This window comes from Hyperolius riggenbachi, chromosome 3 (assembly GCF_040937935.1).
Source record: "Hyperolius riggenbachi isolate aHypRig1 chromosome 3, aHypRig1.pri, whole genome shotgun sequence".
NCBI lineage: Eukaryota > Metazoa > Chordata > Amphibia > Anura > Hyperoliidae > Hyperolius > Hyperolius riggenbachi.
The window spans coordinates 316,843,271-316,870,393 of NC_090648.1; the positions used below are offsets into that span (position 1 = coordinate 316,843,271).

The 27,123-nt window shown below is 42.4% G+C and overlaps 1 protein-coding gene across 2 annotated transcripts in view; it reads right to left on the bottom strand.

Moving 5' to 3' along the window:
- The window catches only part of WIF1 (WNT inhibitory factor 1), a 121,376-nt gene that overhangs the window by 89,592 nt on the left and 4,661 nt on the right, over window positions 1–27,123 (bottom strand). For both annotated transcript variants that reach the window (XM_068276759.1, XM_068276758.1), the window contains exon 2: window positions 9,941–10,018. The gene's annotated coding sequence lies outside the window, so the exon portion shown is untranslated. The remainder of the gene's footprint in view (window positions 1–9,940; window positions 10,019–27,123) is intronic.

Genomic DNA, 27,123 nt, shown 5'->3' on the forward strand with positions numbered 1-27,123 from the left:
ATCAGCCGCCTGACCGCCAGTACACGCGGCGGCTTTTCCGCGTTCTCTCACAACTATATTTATAAAACTTGCCATGTTAAGTATTATACTAGCATGATGTCTGAATCGTTAATTTGATGCAGAGTTTGGGAAATACCAGTGCTGAGGTAGTAAACATGCAGCGCTGGTTATATTGTACTACACTGGACAACCTTTTGACTATATGGTCCAGCAATGACCCCACCACATGCTACCCAACTGCAGGTGCACATACTCAGCATGGTGACTGTACAGCTTCCTCCCTGTCACTTCAGCCACTGAGACACCTCCTCCTCACTCATCCATATCTAAATCAACATGATAAATAGAGGCTTAGGTCCCATTCACACTTAAGTGATTAGCGGGCAATTCCCACTAATCGCTATAGCACTATCGCTTTTTAAAGCGCTACTGCTTAGTTACCCTATAGCAGTGTTCTCAATGCTGCGATTGGCTTCAATCGTGGGCATTTTGCGATTAGCGCCAATCGCAAACATGTTACCTGCAGCATTTTTGGAGCCATTCAGAAGCGATCACGGTACAGCGCTTATAAAACACTGACCGCAATCGCTCTGAGATCGCAGAAGTGCCCAATGATTTTACCGTGCTAATCACAAGTAAAATCACTCGCACAATTTTGCTATTTTATGAACAGGGCCTTAATGTTGGAGATGGCAGACAGTGGAGAAGCTGAGTGTAGAAATGTACCAACAACCAGAGTAAAGGAACCTATATGATCATATTGGGCACACTTCATATGTGCAATCTGCTGGATAGAATGGGTCACCATGACTGGAATCATATAATGCAGGACCCCTAAATGGGGGTATAATAAAGGGGTCATCTTAATAGGGCCATTGTAGTGAGGCATACTATATTTGGGCATAATAATGTGGTTACCAAAATGGAGGCATAATAATGTGGACACCATAATTGGGCATTATAGTGGGATATTATAATGTAAGCAACAAAATGTGGGGACCATATAGGAGGCCTAAAAATGCATCACGTCATAATGAGAGAATTATATAAGGGTGGGGTAATATAAAAAGGAGACCATCATGAAGACAAAACTATTAACAGTGCACAATGAGCCCAATCCAATTCACCTTTTCTCCTACATTTTCTCCTAGGTGATGTTTTCACTTCTTATCAAAAATGCCTTTTAAGCTACCAGCAAGCAAGAAAGGTGCTTTTCACCAACTTTTTGGTATGTTTTTAACTGCACAGTGCTTTAAAAAGACATGAAAAATTATCTTCTAAGAAAATAAAGTGAATTGGATTGGGCCTACTGTACATAGCTGGGAGCAATAAACAAAGTTAAACGTTAAATATTAATTTGGAAGGCAGTTCTGAAACAAGCTGGATGCTCTTTTATGTGGAAAAGTGGAGGAAGGTTGTGCAAGCTTCCTCCTCTGGCAGGGAATACCCTACTTTCGGTTGGGCAAGACAGATCCAGTTTGTCTGATTCCTGAAGGAGATGTCAAGACATGTGTCCTCTCACTTGCCTCAGACAGTCATGAACAATCGCCTCAGTTGAGGAAAATCTAATGCCTGGTACACACCATGCAATTTTCCATCAGATTTCGGGTCGAATTCTGACAGGTCAGATCTGATTTCCGATTTTTTTTCTGATTTTGTACAGAAGTGATCGGATAATCGATCAGAAAATAGATCGGAAATCAGATTGGAGCTGTCAGAAATTACCGATTCTACACAAAATCTGACAGGAAATTGCATGATGTGTACCAAGCATAAGGTATGTACACAGCTTAAGACATTTCTTTTATCAGTTCAGTGTTTGTAAAAAGGAGATAAACTACTATACAGAGTAAAGCTAAGTACACACGGACCAACCTGCAGCCTGATCAGGCATGTGTACATGGGCAAACGACTTGACAAGTGACTGATAACATGCGGTTTGCCCGATCCAACTATCAGATCTATGTTGGTCTGAAATCGTGCAGTTGGTGCGTGTGTACAAGTCGTTTAAACGACTTTTACTTGTTTTGAATGTGTCGTCTGTCATTTTGCTTGTGTGTGCAGTGTGTAAATGAGTTGGTCGTTGAGCCGTCTAAACGTGTGGACATACAGGTCGTGCAGTCTGTCAGGTCAAGCGGTTGGTTGTTTGCATGTTGGATGCGCCTTAGTGACTGGTTCCCCAGATCAGTCAGTTTTATTCTGTACAAGGTTTTCAGCAATGGCAACCTGGACATTTCTGTATTCAGTCTATTCAAAAGTTGTGTTCTAGTGAAAAATGTACTTCAAGAATTTAAGCCTCTGAAACTGGAGTAGTTATATAATTACATGAAGATGTTATTTTGGTCTACTTGAATTTTAGGAGGAAAAAGGTGTAAATCCTTGCAAATCAGTGTAAAACTGAGTGCACTAATTAACTAGGCAGAATGCAATTTAAGTGTTCCACAAGCAAGGATTTCCAATATTTTTCTAGAGTTTTATGGCTTTAGGTAAGGGAGGAAAGTATGTAGCGGTTCTGTCTTGTTCGGATCATATAGTGTGACATTTATGTAGCTCTCACCTCATCAGTGGAACCAGTCACATAGTATACGGAATATAAGAGTCTGGATTAGTTCCTTTAGTGCTGAGCAAAATATATAGTTCCCTCAATCACACATTGTACTGTATTTGCTTTTGTGAGAGGCTGGAGCAAGTTATTAGGTCAGGAAAGACAGGGACACATTCCAAGTGTGAGCAGACATCAGGCAGTTAAATGTGTGTTTGAAGTACAGCAATTTTACAACCACAAATCATGTTCAATTAGTGACCCATAGTGAATGTTATTTTATTTTCATACCCTTTCTGTACAAAACGTCTGCGGTGAAGCCTTCTGAAATAATATCAGACTGTGTAAATATCTTCATTAAATATTATTTTGTCATCTTGAGTATTTCTTTTTCAAATAAAAATGCTTTCCTTTCCCAAATTTCAATATATTTTAGTTGCCAGTTTGACCGTATTAGCTTGTTAGAGAAGCAAGCAGCATTACCCTTCTAAGTTCAAAGACATTATGAGACTAACAAGAGCTTGAAAGTAGATATGTGGAACTGGGAAAAGAAAACACCCATCTAGTTCCTATTCATTGATAGAATAATACTAATAATAATAATCTTCCTAAAGGTGGCATTGAAAGGTTCCATAAACATACACCCAAAAAAAAATCTTCAAAGTATCTGAAAAATGTAAACCAAATTCTGCCGAAAAGAATTTCTTCAATTCTCTGCAGTGGTAAAGCATTCTTTTATTTACTGAACTTGCTGAACTTTAGTTTTGGCGCTATGCATTTTAGCGCTGTAAATTTGAGAGTGAAAATTCCAAATGATACTTATACATGCAGAGTGAATGCATGTATGATCTGAGCAAAAAACATTATTTTCCTTTTACAGTGACCCTCTAGTGGGACTCTGAACTCCTCTACTGTAGTAAGGCTGCACACCAGACAGCTCTATTACCTGAATAGCACTGGATGCTATCACAAACACAGCCCCACTGACCTCTGGTGAGTTTCCATACTTGGATAAGAATCGGACTATGTACTTGACCAACAATTCTCTGCCCATTTCTGTTTTGAAAGCTGTTTGGTTCAGTCTTGGTGCAGAAACCAGGTGATTACATCACCAGGCGGATGGCAGTGGACCTGGCCTGCATTGTAGGGAAAGTCAGGGGCAAGTGGGGGAGTGATGTGGAGGGTGGGAGGAGTCCAGGGATCCGGACAAAGGCATGGTTGTGCTTCCGAACCAGGAAGTCCAGCCAAACACTAGAATTCATTACAGGCTGGTTCATACTACAAGCGTTTTTCTAAGTGCCAGTGATTTAAACTACTGTAATGTTAATGATGATTTTTTTTTTTAAACCACATCACTCAAGTGGGAACAAACACATAGCATTACATTAGCAAGCACTTCTCAAATCCCTGGCCATTAGTGTGAACCAGGCCTAAAGCTCTGCAGGTATTGTTAATAGTAGAGTCCTTTGTTGCTGAAATGGCAATGCTATTTGGATCTCTATTGTAGATCTCTATTAGTTTACTTAAATGTCATTTTGGATGGGGTTGAATTCTTAATCTATATTTGAGTATGCATTTTAATTAATCTAGGTTCTATACTCCCTGAGTAGAATGATGTAACAATAACAAACATATAAATGATTAGGGATGGCAATGCTTAGGAGAACTCATGGAGAAGCATGTAATCAGTTTGATCAACTGATACATTTGTAAGGTTCTGATTTGCTGGTCATGACCATGTGTTAAACCAGGAAGTCATCACAGCAAATTAGAACCTTACAAACCTATCCGCTGATCAAACTAATCACATGCTTCTCCATGAGTTGTCCTAAGCATTGGCATCCCTATAAATGATAAAAAATGTGTATACAGTGAGGGGTAACAGGGGTCCTTAAAAACTCTTAGCAATTACCTCAACAAAACTCAACTGACCACTTTTAGACACTTTCCACTCCTCTCGATAAGCATACAATCCCTGTACTCAATCCTCTTAACAACAACAAATCAATAATAATAAAAATAACAAGGCAGGTGACTCCACACCATCTGTCTCATCTGAATGAGTCTCCTATGGAAAGAGAGATAAACACTTGGCTGAACTTTCCTTATTACTCCCACTCCTCTTTAAAAACAGGTAATCATTTTAGTAAACATACAGTTATTTTGTTATAAACAGGAATGTGGCTTCCCTGCATCATGCCCCCTGAAGAGCTTATACATATATCTGAATAGAGCTGCACAATACTACTAATACCGCAATGTAGTTAATGTTCATTTTTCTGAATAGGTCAATTTATGAGGAAAAACAGAGGCTGTCAGACTTCACTTTTTGCGAATACTGTATAATTGGAGTCACTGTAGTACTTTCTATAAGAGTTAGGTAACAGTATCAGGTTAGCGTTTACGATTGGTTAAAGCTCCTATTGACGATGATAGAAGCAAGTATCAGTTATGGTAGTGATTAAGGTTAAGAGTTATTTTAAGAGCATTTGTGATAGGGATAGGGTAGGAGAATTAACATTTAACAATAACAATTAAGGATAAACAATTTGAGTTAGGTGCAAAGAAGGAAGCACTGTGCACTGAGAGAGATATTAGAATTAAGCATGACAAAGGTATTTAAGGTGGTAGTGGTAAAGCTTAGGGTTAGGTGTGAGAAAGGAGTTTATTTTGGCAGTGGTAGAGTTAGATGGCAGGAATGATTAAATGTTAAGGGGAGGTTAGAAGCAGGCTTTAGGATGTGGTTTACATTAAAAGAGGAGGTTAGAGTTAGATGTCAGGAAGGAGATAGTTAAGAGATAGCTAAGTGACAGGTAGAAGCACAGAAATCCCTAAAGGAAAACTCTGTCAGAATAGTAGAATATCAGTAAGCACACATCACAGATATTCTATAACAGCTTCAGCTTAAAGAGGAACTTCAGCCTAAACAAACATACTGTCATTAAGTTACATTATGTTATGTTCATTAAAATAGATAGGTAATATAATCTCTTACCCACCCTGTTTTAAAAGAACAGACAAATGTTTGTGATTTCATGGGGGCAGCCATCTTTTTCATGGGGCAGCCATCTTTTTAATTGAAAGGAGGTGACAGGAAGCATGAGACACAGTTCCAACTGTCCTGTGTCCTGATCACTCCTCCCAGCTGCGTGCACTAGGCTTAAAAAAAAAATTGCGCCAAAACAGCAGAAGGAGAACAACAACATCAGAAATCCCATCATGCTTTGCACAACATCAGGGTAAAAATGCCAGGAAGATTTCTTTGACGGGGCGGAGCTTAGCTTCTTTGCAACTAAAAATGAGGCTTGGGTAAGAAAAACAAAGTTCTGATGCTGTGAAACTGTTATAGAAACACCAAGCCTTTTCAGTGCTGTTAAAGAGGAACTGTAACGACAAAACGGCCCCTGGGGGGTACTCACCTCGGGTGGGGGAAGCCTCAGGATCCTAATGAGGCTTCCCACGCCGTCCTGCGTCCCTCGGGGGTCTCGCTGTAGCCCTCCGTACAGCCGTGACGCAATATTTACCTTCCTGGCTCCTGCGCAGGCGCTCTGATGCCTCTCGGCGTCGAAGTAGGCGGAAATACCCGATCGCCGTCGGGTCTGCTCTACTGCGCAGGCGCAAGTTTCCGGCGCCTGCGCAGTAGAGCAGACCCGACAGAGATCGGGTATTTCCATCTATTTCCGTGCCTAAAGTCGCCACAGCGCCCCCGCTGGAGCCAGCAAAGGTAAATATTGAACTGACAGTCGGCACAGTCGCCGGCTGTTCGGAGGGCTGCGGCGAGACCCCCGTGGGACAGAGGACGGCGTGGGAAGCCTCATTAGGATCCGGAGGCTTCCCCCACCCGAGGTGAGTACCCCCCAGGGGAGGTTTTTGTTGTTACAGAGTCTCTTTAAGTAGATTTTTAGTCTGGCAGTTCACTTTAATTCCAACTGATGGGGCTCTACAAATAAAAGGGTAGTAAATACATTTAGGGCCTCCCGGGCCCCTTTGCTCCAGGTCCCTTTTGCTATTGCTACCCTGGCTATTTTTAAAACATTGATGGACAGGTAGTTCATAATAAAGCAAATCACAAAAACATGTGTACAGCAACAATATACACATTATTAACTTTGTTCATGAAAGTGGAGTTACTATTTAGCCTTTAGTCTTAAACCTCAACATTTTTAAGTAAAAATAATTCAGCTATCTTGTAGCTTTTATTTTTCTTACTCATGCAAGCTTATTCTGATTAGCTGTGAAGTTAAACCCAAAGAACTTTGGGGACTTTATAATGGAAAACTAAACACATGTGCTAGGAAGCACTTTCAATTTCCTATAATACATGACAGAGACACCTACACACCCCTGTGGTTCAGGCAATGGATGGCAGCATGTTGCAGTATCACGATGAACAGGTGTGAGCGGCTTCCCGCAAACAGGGATGGAAAGTGGAGTATCTCCATTACATTCTGTGAAGTTTTAGTTAATCAGACTCAGTGAGTAGTTATGAACTCTATGAACAGGGCAGTCAGGGAAATAGCAATTCTGAAAAAGTCAGCAACTATAGCTCACATACCATTACAGACTGATGGGGTTATTTACAAGGACTAACAGAAATTCTAAGAAACCATCTGTTTTCTTTTTGGGGAGGTAGATATGGGAATACTGCCCAGGAGCAAACATTAATGTGTCTAAGGGCCTGTTTCCACTGGCATGGTTTCCGTGCCGAATCCACAGCATTTCCTCGCAGACAAATCGCAGGGAAACTCTGCCATAGGGTACAATGGCACCGCCGGCCAAATCACTTGTGCTAGTGATTCGGTTGACATTGCAATCCAAAATGGTGCGAGAGGCTGCGAATCCCATAGCCGCGCATGGCATGGCTGATGGGATTCGTCTGCGTAGCCGCAGACCTGGAAGTGCCGCCGCGCATCTTACAGACGCGTGCGGCTCAAGTGGAAATGGGCCCTAAGTCTGCAATTGGACTGCTAAATTCATGTATATGCTGTTTACAAACACAAGCAAAATATTCCCATGCTTACCTATCTGAAAGAGAAGCAGGAACAGTCTCATTACCTATCAAATTAACTCTTCTATATAAAAAAAAAAAAAGGATAGAAAAAAACGATATATTTTGATCTTTACTTTTATTCATTTTATAACTCCATGGCCCATATGCAATTAACTTTCTCCTGAGTTAAAGCTCGTTTCCACTTTAAGCAATGCAGAGCCACGTGCTCAGGGTTGCGTCTCACTCCGGGGGCGGGGGGGGGGGGGGGGGATGGGAGGGATGTTGGAGAGGGGTAAGTGAATGCCAAAAAAGGCTATAACAGGTCTACCCCATGTCATGTCATGAGTGTCATATGACTTGTTCTTGCCCTGCTGGAACTTGGAGAATCTACTAGTATCAGGCATCCCATTAAAGATAGGCGTTAGGAAGGGGGTTTGTGCAAGGGGAGGCTTGCAAGGCCTGAGGAAGGGTGCTTGTGTGAGGGGGAGAGGATAGGGTTAAGCGTTTGAAGGGGAGATTATGCAGGGGGACGGTTAGGTTTAGGTGTCTGGAAGTGTTTTATTTGGGGGGGGGGGGGGGGGTTAAGTATCAGGAAGTGGGTTTGTGAAGGGGGGACAGTTATGCATCAGTGTGTGTGTGTGTGTGTGTGTGTGTGTGTGTGTGTGTGTGTGTGTGTGTGTGTGTGTGTGTGTGTGTGTGTGTGTGTGTGTGTGTGTGTGTGTGTGTGTGTGTGTGTGCGTGTTTGTTTGTGTGTGTGGGTGTGTGTGTTTGTTTGGGGTGTGTGTGTGTTTGGGGTGGGTGGGGGCGGCTAGGGTTAGGTTACTATAGAAAATTAACACTTTAAATTGTAGAATAACGGTAAATGAACTGATATTCTACTAATGGCAGTTTTCCTGCGCCTGATTTTCTGTGGGGCCCTAAATTCACACATGCAAATCTACCAACTAGGTCCTTACACAGCATTGTGCTAAACACAGACACACACCCCCAGACATCCACTGGACTTGTAATGGATTTAAAATTTCATTCATATCAACATCATTTTCTTAACTGTGTACTGTGAGAGTGTAGTAACTAGTTCAATGTAAGTAGTAGAGTCTCTGTTACCCGGCACTGAAGGGGATTTGCTGATGCTGGATAAGTGTGCTTTCTGGTTGCTTGAGGCTCAATGCTAAAAATAGGCCTAGCCAGGGTCAGATTTACCATAAGGCACTGTAGGCACGTGCCTACATGTGCCTGATGATGGAAAGGCGGCTCACTCCCCTCCCCTAGTGCCTCCCTTCCTCCTTCCCTATGCAGAGCCCCGAGCAGAGTGTAAATGCGAGGTTACTCATTCACCTCTCAACATTCCACTGATGAGATCTCCCTTTAGTGTAGGGTACCACTGGCTACCTTTGACTACCTAATACAAAGGGGCAACTGTAGCTACCTATACTGGGCAAGGGAAGTTGGGGATAAGTGACATCTGGGCCAGCCAGCACACTTGCATTGCAGTTTGGTGGGGGTTTGTATGTTCATGGAGGGTGAAGTCTAGGGTGCCAGGACATCCGTGCCTATAGGCTCCTGTGATGTAAATCCGGACCTAGGCCTAGCTAATACAGTACTAGACCTCACTCTAAATACATACCACAAACTCTATTTTAAATATTAAAATACAGTAATTGAAAGTATATTGACAAATAAGACAAGACAAATAACATTTATATTGCGCTTTTCTCCTTGCGGACTCAAAGCGCCAGAGCAGAGCAGCAGCCACTAAGGGGGGGGAGCCATGGAGCCCAGTCTTTAAGCACAGCAGAGCCCACAAAGAATTTGCCTTTCACCACTGTGAGTACTGCCAGCAATTTGTGTTGGTTGGTTGAGACCGCTGGTTAGTTGATTTCCGGATAACTGGGACTTTACCGTAACACCAATTGTCATTTTTTTTGGACCACTGTAAAGTGTGACTCCCAACTGCAGTGATTTTACTTAGTCCCTTAGCCATCAACTCATAAGTAGTTCCCGTTTTCCCCTAATGTCTTCAAAAGACATGCATGCATCACTGTGCTGGAATTTACTGATCAGGTAAGAAAAAAAATAAATCATGTTTTGCATGTATAGCTATAATGTAATTTCTTTACTAAGCTTACCTGCTGTAAACATTTTTCAAACCTTGCTCAATGGAATATACCTGCTTGTTTAAGTAATATAGAAATAAGTAATATATACACTCTGCACGAATACTATGCATTATACTAATTTGTATTACACATGGAAACTAAGCTGAATAAATGATTTTCTCACAACAATTTAAATTGAATCTGAATATATTTAAATAAATGCGATGTCCAATACAGAAAAAATGTACCATAGTTTAATCCTTTCTAAATAAATAAATAACTCCAGTTGTATTTCAAAACATGCATTACCTCAGACACATAGCTGTCTGTTGCTGTGTAGCTGCAGTTTTTCAATCAACAGAATAGCTTGTAGTGCAAGGTGGCCATCTGCAGGACAAAAATGTGAATTCAATTTGAAACACAAAAACACTGCAGTGACATAAAGAGATATACAGAGGGCCTGTTTCTAAGCCAGAGGATTGTAACTTGGAACTGTTTGTGTTAAAGAAGGAACCCAAGGTGAGCGACAACGGAGGCTAACATATTTATTTAATTTATTGTATTTATTAAGCGCCAACATATTACGCAGCGCTGGATATTAGTTAAGTTTACAGACAATATTTAGGGGTGACATACAGCAATAAGACTATACAGGAATACATGCACACCAGATCACACAGCGCAGTATGAGTACAAGGTAATGCTTAGTCAGTCACTGGGTGGGATCATGGAGATTAGGCAAGTCAAGTTCACTCAGATCCATAGGATGGGTGTACGGTAATGGAGGTGCGTGAACAGGTAGGAGACATAAGGAGGAGGACTCTGTCCAAAAGCTTACAATCTAGAGGCATTTCCTTGTAAACAATGCACATTACCTGGCTGTGCTGCTGAAACTCTGTCTCTAATACTCTTAGCCATACACCCTGAGTAATCATGCAGATTATTATTTAGTATTTATATAGTGCCAACATCTTCCACATCGCTTTACAGGGTGTATATATATATACCCTGTAAAGCGATGTGGAAGATGTTGGCACTATATAAATACTAAATAATACAATACTAATATAATACTAATAATACTAAATATATATACACACAGTGGCTTGCAAAAGTATTCGGCCCCCTTGAAGTTTTCCACATTTTGTCACATTACTGCCACAAACATGAATCAATTTTATTGGAATTCAATGTAAAAGACCAATACAAAGTGGTGTACACGTGAGAAGTGGAACAAAAATCATACATGATTCCAAACATTTTTTTTTTACAAATAAATAACTGCAAAGTGGGGTGTGCGTAATTATTCAGCCCCCTTTGGTCTGAGTGCAGTCAGTTGCTCATAGACATTGCCTGATGAGTGCTAATGATCTAAATACAGTGCACCTGTGTGTAATCTAATTTCAGTACAAATACAGCTGCTTTGTGACGGCCTCAGAGGTTGTCTAAGAGAATATTGGGAGCAACAACACCATGAAGTCCAAAGAACACACTAGACAGGTCAGGCATAAAGTTATTGAGAAATTTAAAGCAGGCTTAGGCTACAAAACGATTTCCAAAGCCTTGAACATGCCACGGAGCACTATTCAAGCGATCATTCAGAAATGGAAGGAGTATGGCACAACTGTAGACCTACCAAGACAAGGCCGTCCACCTAAACTCACAGGCCGAACAAGGAGAGCGCTGATCAGAAATGCAGTCAAGAGGCCCATGGTGACTCTGGACGAGCTGCAGAGATCTACAGCTCAGGTGGTGGAATCTGTCCATAGGGCAACTATTAGTTGTGCACTGCACAAAGTTGGCCTTTATGGAAGAGTGGCAAGAAGAAAAGCCATTGTTAACAGAAAAGCATAAGAAGTCCCATTTGCAGTTTGCCGCAAGCCATGTGGGGGACACAGCAACCATGTGGAAGAAGGTGCTCTGGTCAGATGAGACCAAAATGGAACGTTTTGGCCAAAATGCAAAATGCTATGTGTGACGGAAAATTAACACTGCACATCACTCTGAGCACACCATCCCCACTGTCAAATTTGGTGGTGGCAGCATCATGCTCTGGGGGTGCTTCTCTTCAGCAGGGACAGGGAAGCTGGTCAGAGTTGATAAGAAGATTGATGGAGCCAAATACAGGGCAATCTTGGAAGAAAACTTCTTGGAGTCTGCAAAACACTTGAGACTGGGGCAGAAGTTTACCTTCCAGCAGGACAACGACCCTAAACATAAAGCCAGGGCAACAATGGAATGGTTTAAAACAAAACATATCCATGTGTTAGAATGGCCAGTCAAAGTCCAGATCTGAATCCAATCCAGAATCTGTGGCAAGATCTGAAAACTGCTGTTCACAAACGCTGTCCATCTAATCTGACTGAGCTGAAGCTGTTTTGCAAAGAAGAATGGGCAAGGATGGTCTCTAGATGTGCAAAGCTGGTAGAGACATACCCTAAAAGACTGGCAGCTATAATTGCAGCAAAAGGTGGTTCTACAAAGTATTGACTCAGGGGGCTGAATAATTATGCACACCCCACTTTGCAGTTATTTGTAAAAAATGTTTGGAATCATGTATGATTTTCGTTCCACTTCTCACGTGTACACCACTTTGTATTGGTCTTTCACATGGAATTCTATATATATATATATATGTATATATATATATAGTCTTGTCTCTAACTGTCCATTAGAAGAGCTCACACTGTAATCCTTCTTTGTTGGCATTTACATGCTCAATTAATAAAATTACTTCTTAACCCTTGATGAGGCGTACTAGAGAAATTGCAGCAGGGAGACTTTGGCGCAGGATACAGCCGATACATGGCTTATCCTGCTCCTGCACAAGTCCCGGCAGCGTTAATTACTTCTCCCCCTCCAAGTCCACTTGGATGGTGGGGAATTACAGTGTTTTAAAAGTAACTTCAGCTCCGTCTTCTGACGGTGCCGAAGTTACTCACTGTGCACCGCTATAGCCGCAATTCCTATTACTGTCTATGGTGGCACTGACTGTGCACAAATCTCCTGCGCTCTAATCGACGTGCTCATTTATGAGCTGTTCACAATGATTGTATGCAAGAGTATGAACTGAGCTCCCCGGGTCACACTGGGTTTAGGGTTGTTTATTTAAATAGAGATGGTGTATGTGTTGTCTCATTTACTTATGTTGCACAGGCTGGAAGAAGCCCCAGGAAAGTTAACCATTTAAGCTGCCTGGACGTTATTGTAACATCCAGACGGTTGTTTCTGTGCTGCTGCACGCTACCGCACGCGATCAACATAGTTCCGATTCATTGATCTAAGTCCCTGTTAGAAAGACGATGGTTTCCTGTCCTCCATATGCTTCCTGGAAATGAGCACTTCCAGGGCTAAAAAAAAAAAAAATCTCACTGCGGCCATCTTGTGGCCAAATAGTAAAATTACATCTACATACATTTTTTAATAAAATAAACCCACATTATTACATTTCAAATTAACTGTTTACCTCCCACACCAAAAATTACCCAAATAATTTTGTTATGAAAAAAAAACTAAAAAAACAAACAAAACAAAAACAAACATAAATAGTTACCTAAGGGTCTGCACTTTTTTAATATGCATGTGAAAAGGGTATAATACGAACATTTTTTAAATTATAAGCTTGTAAATAGTGATGCATGCAAAACTGAAAAAAATGCACCTTTATTTCCAAATAAAATATTGGCGCCATACATTGTGATAGGGACATCATTTAAATGGTGTAATAACCGGGACAAATGGGCAAATAAAATACATAGGTTTAAATTATGGTAGCCTGTAGTATTTCAAAGCTTTAATGGCCAAAAACTGAGAAATAATGCATTTTTTCCATTTTTTCTTAATAGTCCTGTGAAAATGCATTTAGAAAAAAATAATTCTTAGCAAAATGTACCACCCAAACAAAGCCTAATTGGTGGCAGAAAAAAACAAGATATAGATCAATTCATTGTGATAATTAGTGATAAAGTTATTGGCGAATGAATGGGAGGTGGAAATTTCTCTGATGCATAAGGTGAAGAATACCCATGGGCTGAAATGGTTAAACTGGACACCTTTGTTTCACTTTAGGTACCTTTTAAAAGGCCAGATACATTTCACCTGCCCAAACTCACAAAACCCACATAATAATAGCACATTAAAAGCATCGGCCATATCATTGTTACACTGTTCAGGCCTCCTTTGTTATGCTAATCAGTAGTGCAATTTAAAGAGAAACTGTTATCAAGAATTGAACTTCATCTCAATCAGTAGCTGATACCCCCTTTTACATGAGAAATCTATTCCTTTTCACAAACGGATCATCAGGGGGCTCTGTATGGCTGATATTGTGGTGAAACCCCTCCCACAAGAAACTCTGAGAACCATGGTCCTGGCAGTTTCCTGTCTGTGAACCTTGTTGCATTGTGGGAAATAGCTGTTTATAGCTGTTTCCAACTTTCAAAAAAGCAAGCAGCAGCTACATCACCTGCCAGCAGTAAAAATGTCACCATGTGATAAATGCTTGCGACTTGCATGCACTGTCGATAAAATAAATGTTCAGAGGGATGCCCTGCAAATTGCAAAAAAATTTCCAAATCACTTTGCATGTCCACATGTAGGGTGTGAAAAAAACAACAACAATGTAAATTGTATAAAGAGAGTAACAAGTTACACCATCTTTGCAAAGCACTTGTCCACTGTTAAAGTGGTATAAAATGTAATCCCTGGTGTAAAACATTAAATATAGCATAAAACTAATAGGAAACAAATATCAATTTACAAAATTCACCAATCCACAGGACTTTAACCACATTTTCGTATGAAGCGGTTTGTTGTGTGGTGGAGTAATATACATCTATCGTCAAAGGGCTGGTGATGTTCTGTTAATTAAAACCAAATTACAAAGGTGTGTCTGTTGCTATAGAGTAGAATCTTCTCCCTGCTACTGTGGTCGTTTTGCTTCTCTATGATCCTAATGAGAGAGAGTCTCATCACCCACTAGGAGCGATTTTCTGAGCGATTTGCGAATTGAAAACACTTGCTAATGTAATGCTATGGGTGTGATCCTACTTGAGCGATGTGATTTTATAAAAATCCACCATAGCACTGCATTAGCAAGAGACTTTTCAACTCACTAGCGATTAGAAATCGCTCCTAGTGGGTTTCTGGCCTCGGGGTCTCCAAAAGATAAAGATAAAACTAGTGTTGGACTGGGAGGTGGAAGAGCTGAGGAAATCCACCTGCTGGCCAAGCAGCAGAAACCATGTGTTATCACTCCCAATAGAAACCTGTAGCAAGTCTTCACTGTGAGCAGCAATGCATTTTACTGCTGCTTGGCCAGCAAATGACTTTCCTAAGCTTTACCGCCTCCCAGGCCAACACTGCATCAAACAATAGTTACATACAGTGTTGCCAACTCGTCAGTAAGGAAGGTAGCTATTGTCTGTCCTAGAAGTCGCTGGATGACATCATCACGTAATTTGCATAACGGCTCCACCCCCGACCCTCACACATCATCCAGCGACCTGTCACCTGATGTCACCGCCCCGCTCACCAGTAAGAGCGCCTGGAAGCAGGGAGGGGCTAGTGTGAGTGATGTCCCCTGAGTGGAAGTTGGTTGATTGGTTGCCCCGTACTGGGCGGCTACCAGCGGCTTGATCGGAGGGGGGGACTCCTGCGAGAGGACGGGCGGCGGGCCTAATATGTGAGTGCTTTGGGACGGGGGAAGGAAGTCGCCAGATTTGTCGCTAAGTCGCTTTTTAGAAAAACTGTCGCTAGAGGGACTTGAAAAGCTGCTAAATATAGCAACAAAGTCGCTAAGTTGGCAACACTGGTTACATAGTTACATAGTTATTTGGGTTGAAAAAAGACATACGTCCATCCGTCCAGTTCAACTATCGAGTTGTGGTTTAAAGTTCTGAGCTAGTGCTGATGCATGGTAGGTATAGTTTGCCAAAAATGGTGATTGGAAGGTGGCAATATGTGAAACACTGGGTTATTATTATTATTATTATAGAACCTGAGAAGTGAATGGCCGACCTGACTCAGCTGGTTGAAGATACTCCGACATCTTGTGATTCATAAAAATGATTATGGAATGTGCTTCAACCTCCAGGTAGATAATGCAGCAATGAGCTAATGGCCAAGAGTTCTCTGTCACTAAAGCCTTTCACACCGATACTCAGTTTTCATGAGAAAAAGGTGGTTGGGGGAGGGAAGACTTAGGTTTGGTGCATTGAGACTGGGGCCCTGGCCCATAGGCAATTAACTTTTTCTCTTGAGTTTTCTCCCATGAGATAATTTTTCATCTTCTATTTAAAATTAGTTTTCAGTACTTTACAACTAAAAAAGTACCAAAACGTAGGTGAAAAATAACTATCAAAATTATTTTCAGTGTTTTCTTGCTTCTTGATAATGAACGGTACCAACAAATGGTTATCTTGGCGCGCTCCACAACCTACCCTTAGAAATCTCCTTCCTCAACCGTGGGTATGCTGCATGGAAGAAAAATGTCACATATACATTCAATTTTATAGAAAAAATATTACAAAACAACCATGCGCTGCCTCACAGTTCACTAGATAATGTCCACCTACAATAGACTCTTATATAGGCTACTCCACTCCGATCTTCAGGTTCAATGCACCTCAAGGGAACAGCAAAAAAGAAAGAGAGAAACAGTTCATCGCATAGACTGCAAGGCTGTAGAGCTCTTCCACCTGATATGCCCCTTGTGGTATATTAAGGTAACGCCGCCTTTTCGTGCTCCACCACCACTAGGGACCACTCTTACCTTCTGAACTGGCTATAAATAATAATAAATATTGAATAAAACTCATTTTAAGGCTTGTAGCTAGCACTAGGCTAGCTACCTGTGTCCCCCAAGTCCCCGGCACCTATCTGATCCTCCTGATCGCCGCCGGCAATATTTACCCATCCGCGATCCCGCAAGAGCCGCAGCTTCCCAATTAGCTTCACTCGTCGCTATGGCGATGATCGGACATAACGTCATGCGCAGTCCTGATTCTCCCCATAGCGAAGCCTGGAGCTGATAGGGAGGCTGCGCCATCGCGGGATCCCTGGGGGGTATGTATTGCGGCGGGGATCGGGGGGAGAGCGGAGGCACTTGGGGGGCACAGGTAGCTAGCCAAGTGCTAGCTGAAGAATATTGAATACATTTTATTTTAAAAAATCCTCCCGGGGCCATGCGATCCCCTGCGGGCTTACCGCCAGGGAGGTTAATGAGTAAAAAAGTCAAACAGCCTACACAATGATATGTTTTTTTAATATTTTTTTATACAAATGTGCGTGAGGAGAATCTGAAGCTGGGAGAAGTCTGAGATCTTGCACTGTGCAATTTATGAAGCTGATTGAGCTGTCTGTGGGTCTGGGCAGCCAGTTCAGAAGGTGAGAGTGGTCCCTAGTAGTGGTGGAGCACGAAAAGGCGGCGTTACCTTAATATACCACAAGGGGCATATCAGGTGGAAGAGCTCTACAGCCTTGCAGTCTATGCGATGAACTGTTTCTCTCTTTCTTTTTTGCTGTTCCCTTCAGGTGCATTGAACCTGAAGATCAGAGTGGAGTAGCCTATATAAGAGTGTATTGTTGGTGGACATTATCTAGTGGACTGTGAGGCAGCGCATGGTTGTTTTGTAATATTTTCTTGTTTCTTGGTCGTTTAAAGCGGTATTTTCACCATAAAAATCAAATTTCAACAGCAACTGGTCTGAGTGTATTAAGTGATAAAGATGCTAATCCTGCATTCAAAACTAGCAAAACTTTTTCTGCTGTTATGGTTTGTAGTTATCACATACTTTAGGAGCACTGGCCCTAGTGCCAAACAGTGCCAAAGAGTTGAATGCTGGGAGTTCTTGTTATCTATAATATATTCCTCCTCTTCCATTTATTTCCCTGCCTAGCTTTCTTCTCTGAAACACCTCTGCTCACTTGTGTTTACAAGCAAGGCTGAGGTGACTCAGCGATTGGAGGATAAGACAGTGTAGTTCCTAGTATACACCTCAGTGGGAGTGTCTGAAGACTCTGGGAGGAGGGCAGCTAATGAATACACAATGAGCAAGAGAAGGGAGGGGGGAAAACAAGAGTCAGGGAGGATATAATGTCAGCATTAGCGTGGCAAGATGGCCACTGCCTAGAATAGGATTTTCTGCTTTTCCTTTATAAAATTCACAGGAATCAGTACGTGGATAGCACAATACATCTGTTATGTAAGTAGAACTAGTATTTATCTACTTATATATATGTGTTTTTATTTCTAGGTTAGCATGGGTGTCGCTTGTTCTTTAAAAAGGCATTTCATTGAGAAGTTTAGAAATATTACCTAGGAAAAAACTCAGGAGAAAAACTTAATTGCATATGGGCCTGGGTGTCTCCCACAAGATTTTCACAGGAACCCACTTCAGGAACCAATTAGAAACATATATAAGGATGCTTGCGAATAAATGCTGAGGTAAAAATACATTTCAATCTAGCAGGAATTCTAGCAGTGAAGCATGGTTAGCCTGGTTAACATAAAAACTGCAGAATAGTTGCACATTGTAACGATTGGTGTAGCAACACAGACGTCTGATTATGTGTGATCTGCAGAATCACCGATAATACAGACGCTATACCTGATTATGTGGTGATCTGCAGAATCACCAATAATACAAGTATAGCTAGCAGGATAGCAAGGTGTATAGTGCTTGGTGCAACAGTAACTGAATAGTTTAACTAGACCTCACCAGAGGAGCTGGTGGGCACTATTGGTACACAATAACTGAATAGTTTGGCTAAACCTCACCAGAGGAGCTGGTGGGTACTATTTGTACACAGTAATAGAATAGTTAGACTAGACCTCACCAGGGGAGCTGGTGAGTACTAGACAAGAGCACCTCACCAGTGACAGGGCTCACTGGTGAGTAGAGTGGTCAGACAGGCTAGGATCAGTAACAGGCGGGCAGGTACAGTACAAAATCGACAGGCAAGAGAGTAGTTAGATGTCAGGCAGAGTTCAGCAACAGAGTCAGATGGGCAGAAGTACAGAATTGATTTGCAAGAGCAGAGTCAGAGGATAGCCAGAGTCATACACAAAATATCAAATATACAATAAACAATAATCCTAGTCTTGTGTGAAATGCCTGGTTTCCTCCCAGATCAAAACACACCGGATACTATCTAAGGTCTGAGCGCTAACACGTGAGTATTTGCAACAGCAGACAGGTTGCAAGTGAAGACTGAAGGCTTTTGAAGCAGAGGAGACCCCACGGCAGCGCCCACCATCAATCAGCCAATCCGGAGCGCAGTGAGTCTCCTCTGACGTCAGCCGACTGGCTGGTCAGCTGATGCACCTCCTCCCCGCATAAAGGTCCTGTCTCTGCACGCGCCCGCGCGATACAGCAACCCTATGAGCAATGGACAACCCCGTCCTCGGCGTACTAGACGCCAGAGGAACGGGCGAAGTCCCAGAGCAGGGAAGCGAGGCGGCTGCGGAGACACCCTGTGTGCCCGCAGCCGCTGCTTCCATGAGTGTTACACACATCCAGTTTAATGATAGGAACTAGTCATTCTGCAATTTCAGACATTTTCTGCAAAGCCGTAAACACATTTTCAATTGAGAGGGTCAAGAGATTGCATGGCATGTTAAAATAACTGATATTTAATCTGTACTACCTGGTATCCAAATTTCCCAGCACTTTTTTTTTTTTTTGCATACATGCTAGCCAAGGCCATCCAAAACTCTCTAAATGCCTCTGCCTACTAGTTAGGGTACTGATCATGTGTCAAGGATTTCTGAAAGCAGCATTTTCTATTTGACTGCATTTGGAAAACTGCAAATAAATTACAACATTGTTTTTAAATTTACAAAAGGCTTTTGTTAAGATAAACAAAGTCATCAACAGAGCATAGTGCAATTTAAGACATTTGCAATGACAAGATCATGTCCAACAGTTACTTACAGTATGATCGGATGACAATTAAGTAATAAAATACACCAAAACTCTTAACAATTTTGCTCCACAGTTCAGAACAGAGAGAGAGAAAAAAAAGACATTGCTGGGGCATTGATACAAAATGCACCAGACATAGTATTAGGCATAAATTACAACATTGTTTTTAATGCTATTTGCTTGCAATGCATATTATGTTTTGCTATGTTTGTAGCACCTTTCTTTTCCACGTTGTGCCAATGAAATGTCTTCTTTCAAAATACATACACAAAGAGAATTTTAGGGCGAGAGACAGAACAAATTAGAGGGCAAACAAAGGTAAATGGCAAACTTTCAAACAGATTGTTAATGAGTACTGTTCTATGTACATCCCTTATGGGAACAAAAATTACAGATATAATTAAGGCCAATATGATTGAGTAAAAATGTCCTGGACATTCAGTCTAAAAGGAATGATTTTAATGCACTAAAGCATGAGGGTACTGGATCAACATTAAAGAAATATAAGGAATAGTGATGAGCATGAATTTCACATAATTTCACATAATCATAATTTCACATCATAATTCACAATACGGTGCAAAATTGTAATCGAAATTCCAGGAAAAATTATAATTTTGTTTTACCATTATCCTCCAGAATAGCGACAATTATTGTTGCTAATTTCGGGGGGCTATAGCACAGCGGTGGGAAGAACACACACAGTGGCATGTCATGAGGCAGGGAACATGCCTCTGTGTCCAATCTGTCCAGGGGCATAGCAATAGGGGGTGCAGAGATTGCGACCGCATCAGGGCCCTTGGGCAAGAGGGGCCCCGAGGAGCCCTCCCTCAACTTCAGTATTAGCTTTCTATTGGTCCTGTGCTCATAATAATCACTTCTATAGATACTTTGAATGGTGGTAATCCTTAACAAAGTGGTCCCCATTCCCTTCTTACACCTCGGACACTGTAGCTGCCATTGGCAAGTTTTGGTCAATTGTTATAGAGTGCTTGGGGGGCCCCAATGTAAAACTTGCATCAGGGCCCACAGCTCCTTAGCTACGCCACTGCATCTGTCACCCCTGTTGCACCACCTCGGGTTCTCTTTAAGTTTTCTCATAAATGACATTTTTACATTTTGACATTACTTTTTTACCTACATTTACAATTGCAAGGGGCAAAGAAGTTATTTTAAAGAAAAGATGAAAAATGATCTCCTAGGAGTAAAAGAGTTGTGTAAGGGTCATTGTCCTGGTTAGGCAGGATACACATGGTTAGGGCTGCTTGTACTGGAAATAACAACTAGCACTTCCTGCCGGCGGAAGAGGGGGGGTATTAACTTACCTATGCCGCCACCTCAGCTGATGTGCTCCACTCACATTCCACGTCACTCCCATGCTTCCTCATTCAACCAGGAAGAAGGAGGCATTGAAGTGATGTGGAACGCGAGTGGAGCGCATCGGCTATCGACGGCATGGGTAAGTTAACCCCCCTCTCCCGCGAGCAGGAAGTGCTACTCATAATTCCAATTATGAGCCATCCTATGCACTGTTAAGATGTTGACCTTACCCCAAATAATCTGTTTAGACTCCTTCTAGTCAGAGTAACTAAGGCACAATTGCTTACAATGCAAATGGAAATTGTTAAGCCCCCTCTACACCATTCAATTTCAGGCACGATTGATCGAATTCGATTGGATTGAATTCGATTAGACCGATTAAATCCAACATGTCCGATCGGGATTCGATCGATGGTGTGATCGATTTTGGCTAGATTTCAATGCAAATTGATCACACGATCGATCGAACCCAGATCAGACATGTCGCATTTAATCGATCTAATCAAATTAGATCCAAACAAATTTGATCAATCGCGCCTGGAATTGAATGGTGTAGAGGGGGCTTTAGATTCATATGGAGTTCATATGGATGTATAGCTTAGGTGTCAGGCTTGTCTAGCTACTTCCTATAGGTCAGACTGTATGCTCATATGACTGACCTATAACCCAGCCCTAACACCTGCGTAAACTCCTGCTTAATAACAAACTACAATACCCTGCAGGTAGGTGTAGCATACAACCTGGCAAATAGCATTCACCAAACACAGCAAGGTAATGCATACACAGTATACTTGAATAGTCACCTGAGGCCTATGGGCTCAGGCAATCCAGATGAAAGTGTAATCACAATACAGACGCTTAGTCAAAACAGGCCAGGATCAGGGCAGGCAGCATTCATGCAAGGTCCTTTAACAATCTGAGGTTGGCAACAGGAAGTCCAGTAAGATGCGAGGTCAGGTACAAGCCGGGTCGATAACAGGTGATCAGAAGAAACGTAGTCGGGTACAATCCAGGTCGGCAACGGGTAATCAAATCTACAAGAAGCTTGGTTAAGAGACAGACAGAAATCTGCAGCAAGACAAGGCACTTGGTGTGAGCGCAATCTCAGCTACAAGCCCAGCAAAGGCATCCACCAATCAGAGCTCGACTTGTCAGCAATCAGCTGACACTCAGGGAGACACCTGACAACCGTTGGAGCGCGCACTGAGATGCGTCCTTCGCCTGCCGCCCTGCACGCATGTGAGTAAGCAGCAAGGGTGGCAACAACTGTGAGTCAGCGGCAGGGCCGGCGGCGGCAGCCTGCTGACTCCTTACATTAGGATTGTCAAGATGATCTATGTTCATAAAAACAAGGGAAGAATGTCTATCACAGATCTCCATAAGTACTTTAGAGCTTCCCAATTCACCTAGAATTCACCTATAAATGCTGGGAAGTGTGCCCTACTACTACTATGAGTCAACATAGAACCCACCTTTATACAAGCTCCCTACAGTTTCAGAATACTTCTGTGGATCCCGAGTTTAGACTGCGCATTTTTACTTTTTTGCAAGATTGACCTTATTTGAAATTCACATACTAGGTATAAGTACAGGCTACCAATCCATATCCCCTAGCAGAATTTCTAAATAACCCTGAGTTCACAGATGCTTCTTGGCGGAATAGGTCAGGCTTGTTTGCCCAACCTTGTAGGGAAGCCAGGCAGTTATTTTCTAAAAATGTCCCTAGTGATTGGAATTTGTGCTGTATTCACCAGTGAGAATGTGAGCATAGCATTCTGTGAATGTTGGGACACAGAGGCATGTTCCCTGCCTCATGACATGCCTCTGTGTCCCCCCACCGCCGTGCTATAGCCCCCGAAATTACCGACAATAATTGTTGCTATTCTGGTGGATAATGGGAGGAGAGGGATTCCCTGCTCAAAACGCCCACGTTCCTACAGGCTTTCCCCAGCTGCCATTGGGCAGCTGTCTCTCCCTGGCCCGCCCCCTGCTGCTCCTCCGCCTCCCTCATGCTGGGAGAGAATCTCTCTCTCTCTTTCAGGACCCCAGAGGTCATGAAAGTGAGCCATAGCAGGCCAACAGAGCGGCGGGGATGGTGGCTACCTGAACTGCCCAGCTTGCCTCAATGGTATACTGTAAAACTGATTTGGTCTCCGTGTACCAGGCAGTTCTAGTATTTCTCTAGCCTAGTTAGGAGTATACACGTGGGAAGCTTATGGACAAGTTTGATTAAGAAAACTGGAAGAGTTACTAAAAATCATGTCATTCCTGGATTATGACTGATTACTTTAGTAATAGATATAACCTTAACTAAGTATCAACTAAGGAATGTAGGGTAATCATTTCAGCTTGGATCTAATGGTAGCCATACGCTGTACAATTTTTTTTTTTGCCTATGGTATTAGACATTCGAATAAACAAAGCATTACATTGATCGTCTCTGGGGGAGCTCAGCGCATCTCTGATCGGAGGCCATTCGGAGGCGGCCTGGTGATGCGCTGATCCCACTTTTTGCGCAATGTTCAATTTTCAGTTTTACTTGGTAGCGCGCCCATGCTATGCATATGCATAGGTAGGATTTAGTTAGTGTTAGGTCCCCTCCCATGGAGGATTGACTTCTTCGCAGTGGGAGGGACGAGTACTTAACAAGTTGCATGCAAGCTGTTACAGGAAACCAACATCCTTCAGTGGTAGACAGGTCATGTGTATGCTCAGTGTGTATTTTGCTCAGTGTGTATTTTATCCCATAAGTGGGGCTTGCACTCTTTTGCAGGTAGGTACTCATCTGTTTTTAAGTAGCGCTGTTCATTTCCTTGCTATGTACTAATTTAATTCATTTTTGGTCAGCCGCTCCCACTTAACAGCTTTGCTTTTGGTGTATATGCAGAGCCTCTGTTTGGGTTCAAGGTGCATTTGCAGTCTCTGGGGGGGCTCAGCGCATCTCTGATCAGAGGCCATTCGGAGGCGGCCTGGTGATGCGCTGATCCCACTTTTTGCGCAATGTTCAATTTTAAATTTTACTTGGTAGCGCGCCTAGGCTATGCATAGGTAGGATTTAGTTAGTGTTATGTCCCCTCCCATGGAGGATTGACTTCTTCGCAGTGGGAGGGACGAGTACTTAACAAGTTGCTTGCAAACTGTTACAGGAAACCACCATCCTCCAGTGGTAGACAGGTCATGTGCATGCTCAGTGTGTATTTTATCCCATAAGTGGGGCTTTGCACTCTTTTGCAGGTAGGCACTCATCTGTTTTTAAGTAGAGCTGTTAATTTCCTTGCTAATTACATTGATCGTGAATTGAAGTGAATTTAAACGTGTGTGATCAATATTACAATTGATAAGCAGGGCTAAAATTGATTGATGAATGATGTGCAATGCTGGTCTTTAGTTGGTTGTAAAAAAATCTATTGTATTATTGATTGAAAACAAACTTCAGTAATAGTTGAATAGTGTATGGTCAGCTTAAGTTTCCTAGATAGTCTCTATGCTTGAGAATGGGATTAATCAAGTGTATGATTGAGAGCCATATTAATTTCTTCACACCAGACTAAAGGTGCCTACTAATGTTACAACCCTGATTGTACAATCATACCATATCTATGTACTAGATGAGTAAACTGAGCTAATTTTGATTAGATACTTAAAGATATAAAAGATTTTATTTTAAACCTTAGGTATTGGTCCCACTCTATTTTTTTAGAATCAAGTAGGAAATGTTCATACGCTGGTAAAGAGTAGTTGAAAGCAATATATTACAAAATTACAAACCTTCAATACATATACAAACTTGCATAAAATGGGATTTTGGTAGGGATTCACTCAGGTTCTTGAAGTAGAAACTGTGAAAGTCAAGGAGAGTATTTCGGTCCATAGGCTTAGTATATAGATCAAATGAGAGCAGTCAGCCTCTCCTATGTACATACACATCCAAAAAAAGAATTTTAATACTCTCTATTTTGGCAGTAAATTTCAAAAAAGGGGAAGAATTCTGTAGCTCAACATAGAATGTTTCAAAGGCCCTGCCCTGATAAGAAAAATGTTGTCTAAATATTGGTGCCATACACAGGCAAACTTCAAAAATAAATTATTCTGATAAACCCAATCCTTTTCAATTTTTTCCACAGATATATTGGCATACACGAGGCAGCATTGGGACTTTTTGATGACCACCTTAGCTGCAAGTAGTAGGTATACTGGAATAGAAAATAGTTCCTCTCTAGCACATGCTACAACAGGGACATGATAAGATCTTTCTGCACATTGGTGACCAATTGGTCCGATTGGACTCCTTAACTTCGTATTTCCCTTCCTGGTGTGAAATGCATATACACAGTGACTCGATATCCAGAGAGAGCAAGTGGCACTGGTCAACAAGATCAGCAATTTGATTAATAAAATCAGAAGTATCCCAAAGATATGACTTGTGGCTAATTATATATTTTCTCAAAATGTTATCAATAAAAATAGCAGCTCTACTGAATGTCTCTACTCCCTGATTACTCGAAGTAGCGTGAACAGCGCTGCAGACAGGGAAGCCCAGTCACATGTGGACCTCTATTGCATGGAGCCTGGAAGTGGTGAGTGTTACCTGTAACTGATTCCCACTGCCGAGGGGGGAGCAAAGAAGGGGGGCCGGGGAGAGTGAGGGAGGAGTTAAGCCCTCCTTCCCATGGCTGTGTCTATGTGCTCCCTGTGCCCCCTTGCTGTACTGCGCCCCGGGTGAAGAACCACCTCGCCCGACCCTAGAAACGGTGCTGGGCTTCATGCTACTGGGCAGGTGCTCAGCCATGTGCAGTATACTTTTACAAAGGCCATGAAGAGGAAGAGGGCCCCAGGCTGCAGCGGAGGGGTAGAGCAAGATTGGGGAAGCCTCTGAATTATCCAGATGGGTATGCATTGATGATGATTGTCGCCTAGCAGGGATCGGGACTCAGGCAACAGTTTGGGCTGGCTTCTATACATACATGCCCCTAGCCTACAGGATAGTGACGTTTTGTTATTATGGACAGAGGAGGAAGGCCAATGGAGCAACGCAAGTTGGGGAAAGAACAATGCTTTCGGCCAATATCAATCTGCAGTGGTGCATAGAGGAGGTTGGAGGCCGCTGATCACACGCTAGATTATTGTCCAAGGCTGCCCATAAGGGCCGCCTCTGCGGAGAACTGTCGTACATGTGTACACAACTTGAAGCAGACCTGAACTCAGATGTGCAGCATAATAACATTTAAAGAAAAACATTTCATTGTTACTGACAGACCTCATGCAATAAATCTGTAGTGTGTCTACTTCCTGCTGTCATGGAAGCAGACAAAGGGTTAACATCCTGTGATTACTTGCAGCTGAGGGGGAATTTGACAGGCTACTTACTCTAAATACAAACAGGGTGGATTAATCCAAGTTTTCCTTGTGTCTCATGCATGAGTTAAGGTCCACTTGAAGATCATTGTTTCCCAAGCCAGTCCTCAAAGTCCACCAACAGTGGATGTTTTGTAGAAATCCCTTCAGTAAAGTTGGCTAGACATTGGCAGATGCCACCAGATTCAACCATTTGATAGAGCCCTTTCTGATTGAACCTGATCAGAGAGGGATCTATTAGCTGCCACACACTGCAGAGTTCCAATAGCTTTCGCCATTAAATCTATTTGAAATCTGTGGAGCTACCGCTGCCTGGCAGGTCTCCCGATCTATGTGTACCTGCCGGGCTGTGCTGAGTGTTGCAGGCTCACCTGTCTGCCAGTGCACCTCCTTCTGTGTTCCATGTCTTTCTGTATTGCCGTGGGGGGGCGCTTTACCCTGTGACTACGCCACATGTACTGTCGTCATGTACATGCTGCGGTGTCACAGGATAAAAATGCCCCGGCGGCAATGGAAAAAGACACAAAACACAGAAGGAGGAGCACCGGCGAACACATGAGCCTGCAACACTCAGCACAGCCCAGGGGTACACATTTTATATGTAACGATACCAGCCGATAAATCAGACGCCGCTATCGCCATGCACCTAACCAAATCCGTTCGATCAAGATCTTTCCAGCATGCTGGATGGATTGCTTTGATTGTTTTAAGCTGGAAATTAATTAAAATCATGATTGGACAGCCACGTTAAAACCTGGGATCTCCGCTGATGAGATGAGCATGAAATGTTTGCTTGCTTGTTCACTGCACTGGTATAGGTAGAGAAGGGACCCTTTCCAAACAGGGAAACCTCATCCCTGTTGTAAGGGTCTAGTATACAAAGCTTTTGCA